Source organism: Triticum dicoccoides, chromosome 6B, assembly GCF_002162155.2.
Source record: "Triticum dicoccoides isolate Atlit2015 ecotype Zavitan chromosome 6B, WEW_v2.0, whole genome shotgun sequence".
Taxonomy (NCBI): domain Eukaryota; kingdom Viridiplantae; phylum Streptophyta; class Magnoliopsida; order Poales; family Poaceae; genus Triticum; species Triticum dicoccoides.
In genome coordinates this window covers 660,536,928-660,543,245 of record NC_041391.1, presented here as the reverse complement: position 1 = coordinate 660,543,245, position 6,318 = coordinate 660,536,928, and positions in this window count along the sequence as shown.

The window sequence follows — 6,318 nt, the reverse complement described above, 5'->3', positions numbered from 1 at the left end:
AGTCTCCGACAAGTTCTATAGTTGTAAGATGGAGGAAAATAGTTCTGTCACTGAGCACATACTCAAAATGTCTGGGTTGCACAACCGCCTGTCCCAGCTGGACATTAACCTCCCGGACGAGGCGGTCATTGACAGAATCCTTTAGTCGCTCCCACCGAGCTACAAGAGCTTTGTGATGAACTACAATATGGAGGGGATGGTGAAAACTATTCCTGAAGTATTTTCAATGCTGAAGTCGGCAGAGGTAGAAATCAAGAAAGAACATCAAGTGTTGATGGTCAATAAAACCACCAAGTTCAAGAAGGGCAAGGGTAAGAAGAACTTCAAGAAGGACGACAAGGATGTTGCCGCGCCCGGTAAGCCAGTTGCCGGGAAGAAGTCAAAGAATGGACCCAAGCCTGAGACTGAGTGCTTTTATTGCAAAGGGAAGGGTCACTGGAAGCGGAACTGCCCCAAATACTTAGCAGACAAGAAGGCCGGCAACACTAAACGTATATGTGATATACATGTAATTAATGTGTACCTTACCAGTAATCGTAGTAACTCCTGGGTATTTGATACCGGTGCCGTTGCTCATATTTGTAACTCACAGTAGGAGCTGCGGAATAAGCGGAGACTGGCGAAGGACGAGGTGACGATGCGCGTCGGGAATGGTTCCAAGGTCGATGTGATCGGCGTCGGCACGCTGCCTCTACATTTACCCACGGGATTAGTTTTGAACCTCAATAATTGTTATTTAGTGCCAAGTTTGAGCATGAACATTGTATCTGGATCTCGTTTAATACGAGATGGCTACTCATTTAAATCCGAGAATAATGATTGTTCTATTTATATGAGAGATATGTTTTATGGTCATGCCCCGATGGTCAATGGTTTATTCTTAATGAATCTCGAACGTAATGTTACACATATTCATAATGTGAATACCAAAAGATGTAAAGTTGATAACGATAGTCCCACATACTTGTGGCATTGCGGCCTTGGTCACATTGGTGTCAAGCGCATGAAGAAGCTCCATGCTGATGGAATTTTAGAGTCTCTCGATTATGAATCATATGACACATGCGAACCATTCCTCATGGGCAAAATGACCAAGACTCCGTTCTCTGGAACAATGGAGCGAGGAAACAACTTATTGGAAATCATACATACCGATGTGTGCGGTCCAATGAGCGTTGAGGCTCGCGGAGGATATCGTTATGTTCTCACTCTCACTGATGACTTGAGTAGATATGGGTATGTCTACTTGATGAAACACAAGTCTGAGGCCTTTGAAAAGTTCAAGGAATTTCAGAATGAGGTAGAGAATCAACATGACCGAAAGATAAAGTTCCTACGATCAGATCGTGGAGGAGAATATTTAAGTCACGAATTTGGTACACACTTAAGAAAATGTGGAATCGTTTTACAACTCACGCCGCCTGGAACACCTCAGCGTAACGGTGTGTCCGAACGTCGTAATCGCACTCTATTGGATATGGTGCGGTCTATGATGTCTCTTACCGATTTACCGCTATCATTTTGGGGATACGCTCTAGAGACAGCTACATTCACTTTAAATAGGGCTCCATCTAAATCTGTTGAGACGACACCGTATGAATTATGGTTTGGGAAGAAACCTAAGCTGTCGTTTCTAAAAGTTTGGGGATGCGATGCTTATGTCAAGAAACTTCAACCTGAAAAGCTCGAACCCAAGTCGGAAAAATGCGTCTTAATAGGATACCCTAAGGAAACCATTGGGTATACCTTCTACTTAAGATCCGAGGGCAAGATCTTTGTTGCCAAGAACGGATCCTTTCTGGAAAAAGAGTTTCTCTCGAAAGTAGTAAGTGGGAGGAAAGTAGAACTCGATCAAGTACTACCTCTTGAACCGGAAAGTAGTGCAGCTCAGGAAAATGTTCCTGTGGTGCCTACGCCGACTGGAGAGGGAATTAATGATGATGATCAAGGTACTTCGGATCAAGTTGCTACTGAACTTCATAGGTCCACAAGGACACGTTCCACACCAGAGTGGTATGGCAACCCTGTCTTGGAAATCATGTTGTTAGACAACGGTGAACCTTCGAACTATGAAGAAGCGATGGCGGGCCCAGATTCCAACAAATGGCTTGAAGCCATGCAATCCGAGATAGAATCCATGTATGAAAACAAAGTATGGACTTTGAAAAACTTGCCCGATGATCGGCGAGCAATAGAAAACAAATGGATCTTTAAGAAGAAGACGGACGCGGATGGTAATATTACCATCTATAAAGCTCGACTTGTTGCTAAGGGTTATCAACAAGTTCAAGGGGTTGACTACGATGAGACATTCTCTCCCGTAGCGAAGCTGAAGTCCGTCCGAATCATGTTAGCAATTGCCGCATACTATGATTATGAGATATGGCAGATGGACGTCAAAACGGCATTCCTTAACGGACATCTTAAGGAAGAACTGTATATGATGCAGCCGGAGGGTTTTATCGATCCTAAGAATGCTAACAAGGTATGCAAGCTCCAGCGATCCATTTATGGGCTGGTGCAAGCATCTCGGAGTTGGAACATTCACTTTAATGAGATGATCAAAGTGTTTGGGTTTATGCAGACTTATGGAGAAGTCTGCGTTTACAAGAAAGTGAGTGGGAGCTCTATAGCATTTCTCATATTCTATGTAGATGACATACTTTTGATGGGAAATGATATAGAACTTTTGCACAGCATTAAGGCCTACTTGAATAAGTGTTTTTCAATGAAGGACCTTGGAGAAGCTGCTTACATATTAGGCATCAAGATCTATAGGGATAGATCGAGACGCCTCATAGGTCTTTCACAAAGCACATACCTTGATAAGATTTTGAAGAAGTTCAAAATGGATCAGTCCAAGAAAGGGTTCTTGCCTGTATTGCAAGGTGTGAGATTGAGCTCGGCTCAATGCCCAACCACGGCAAAAGATAAAGAAGAGATGAGTGTCATCCCCTATGCTTCAGCCATACGATCTATTATGTATGCCATGCTGTGTACCAGACCTGATGTAAACCTTGCCGTAAGTTTGCTAGGTAGGTACCAAAGTAATCTCGGCAAGGAACACTGGACATCGGTCAAGAATATCCTGAAGTACCTGAAAAGGACAAAGGACATGTTTCTCGCTTATGGAGGTGACGAAGAGCTCGTCGTAAAGGGTTACGTCGACGCTAACTTCGACACAGATCTGGATGACTCTAAGTCACAAACCGGATACGTGGCAGCCTCGGAGGCAGCACATGAAGCAATATGGATGAAGGAGTTCATCACCGACCTAGGAGTCATACCCAATGCATCGGGGCCAATCACTCTCTTCTGTGACAACACTGGAGCTATTGCCCTTGCCAAGGAGCCCAGGTTTCACAAGAAGACCACACACATCAAGTATCGTTTCAACTCCATCCGTGAAAATGTTCAAAATGGAGACATAGATATTTGCAAAGTACATACGGATCTGAATGTCGCAGATCCGTTGACTAAACCTCTTTCGCGAGCAAAACATGATCAACACCAGAACTCTATAGGTGTTCGATTCATCAAAATGTAACTAGATTATTGACTCTAGTGCAAGTGGGAGACTGTTGGAAATATGCCCTAGAGGCAATAATAAAAGGATTATTATTATATTTCCTTGTCCATGATAATTGTCTTTATTCATGCTATAATTGTATTATTCGAAAATCGTAATACACGTGTGAATACATAGACTATAATATGTCCCTAGTAAGCCTATAGTTGACTAGCTCGTTGATCAACAGATAGTCATGGTTTCCTGACTATGGACATTAGATGTCGTTGATAATGGTATCACATCATTAGGAGAATGATGCGATGGACAATACCCAATCCTAAGCATAGCACAAGATCGTGTAGTTCGTTTTGCTAGAGCTTTTCCAATGTCAAGTATCTTTTCCTTAGACCATGAGATCGTGTAACTCCCGGATACCGTAGGAGTGCTTTGGGTGTATCAAACGTCACAACGTAACTGGGTGACTATAAAGGTGCACTACAGGTATCTCCGAAAGTGTCTGTTGGGTTGACACGGATCGAGACTGGGATTTGTCACTCTGTATGACGGAGAGGTATCTCTGGGCCCACTCGGTAATGCATCATCATAATGAGCTCAAAGTGACCAAGTGTCTGGTCACGGGATCATGCATTACGGTACGAGTAAAGTGACTTACCGGTAACGAGACTGAACGAGGTATTGGGATACCGACGATCGAGTCTCGGGCAAGTAACGTACCGATTGACAAAGGGAATTGTATACGGGGTTGATTGAATCCTCGACATCGTGGTTCATCCGATGAGATCATCGAGGAGCATGTGGAAGCCAACATGGGTATCTAGATCCCGGTGTTGGTTATTGACCGGAGAGCCGTCTCGGTCATGTCTACGTGTCTCCCGAACCCGTAGGGTCTACACACTTAAGGTTCGGTGACGCTAGGGTTGCATGAATATGAGTATGCAGCAAACCGAAAGTTGTTCGGAGTCTCGAATGAGATCCCGGACGTCACGAGGAGTTCCGGAATGGTCCGGAGGTAAATAATTATATATAGGAAGTGCAGTTTCGACCATCGGGAAAGTTTCGGGGGTCACCGGTATTGTACCGGGACCACCGGAAGGGTCCCGGGGGTCCACCGGGTGGGGCCACCTATCCTAGAGGGCCCCATGGGCTGAAGTGGGAGGGGAACCAGCCCCTGGTGGGCTGGTGCGCCCCCCCTGGGCCCCCCTCTGCGCCTAGGGTTGGGAACCCTAGGGGAGGGGGCGCCTCCACTTGCCTTGGGGGGCACTCCACCCCCCTTGGCCGCTGCCCCCCTAGAGATCCCATCTCTAGGGCCGGCGCCCCCACCCCCTGGGGGCCTATATAAAGGAGGAGGTGAGGGAGGGCAGCCGCACCCTGAAGTCTTGGCGCCTCCCTCTCCCCTGCTACACCTCTCCCTCTCGCAGAAGCTCGCCGAAGCTCTGCCGGAACTCTGCTGCATCCACCACCACGCCGTCGTGCTGCTAGATCTTCATCAACCTCTCCTTCCCCCTTGCTGGATCAAGAAGGAGGAGACGTCATCCGCTCCGTACGTGTGTTGAACGCGGAGGTGTTGTCCTTTCGGCACTTGGTCATCGGTGATTTGGATCACGACGAGTACGACTCCCTCAACCCCGTTCTCTTGAACGCTTCCGCTCGCGATCTACAAAGGTATGTAGATGCACTCCTATCACTCGTGCCTAGATGAACTCATAGATGGATCTTGGTGAAACCGTAGGAAATTTTTTATTTTCTGCAACGTTCCCCAATACCAGGAACATCTCCCAGTGGCTTTCCGGCCTCCTCCAAATACAGCCTCCTCTTTGGAACAAGAACGCCAACAGTTCTGTCACTAGTTTTCTTGACCGGGCTCGTTGCTATGTCCATCACTTCGGCATCATATGGAGCATATTGCGGTTCTGATCTACCTGTCGCCTTATCATCGGCCTTCTTAGGCTCGTATCCTGTTGCTTTAGTAGACCGATCTTCTGGTCTAGGCTTATTGGGAGCATCTGCATAGATCCAGTCTCCAAACTTGAGATCCTTCTCCTCATGGATGCCCAGGCCGCACTCTTTGTGATCATGACCAATCAGTCCGCAAAACTTACAGAACCTAGCAAGTTTCTCATATCGAACCAGGTAAACCTGGCGCTCCTTTGCGCGAACAACACTGACGTACTTTGTGAGGGGCTTACGGATATCATGCCGCACCCGAACCCTAACATAGTCACCACAGGTGTTTCCGTTCAAACGCATCTCCATAATTTCTCCAGCATCTTTCAGCAGCTTCTCCATGATGTTTTGTTTGCAATAAGGGTCTGGTAGCTTGCGAATCTGCAACCAGATGGATGTGAAAGAATTCCACCACCTCCGCCTTGCTGAAGCCATCATACGGGCACAAGAGCACCGCCATGTTGCGGAAGAGCCAAGGCCCTTGCTTCATCATGCGCTTCCAGTCCCCCAAACAAGATGCTTGGACGACGAAACGATTAGGGCCAACTGGCCGAAATCTTACTTCCTAAGCAGGGTTCCATGCCGCCCTCATATCCTTGTAGAAGGCTGATGGGCTAAAGTTCCTGCTAGTCTGAACCCTAGCCAGGGCAAGCCGGCGGACGCTTTCTTGAATCTCAGGATCATCCTCATCGATCTCCACATCGGCAAAATCATCGTCGTTCAGATCCAACTATTCTAGAAAATCACCTAGATCCGATCGTGCAGCCGCGGCGGCGCCACTACCGCTCGTGGCGGAGTGGGCGTCGGAGGGGGACGCCATCACCGTTGCTGTCGTGGTGCGG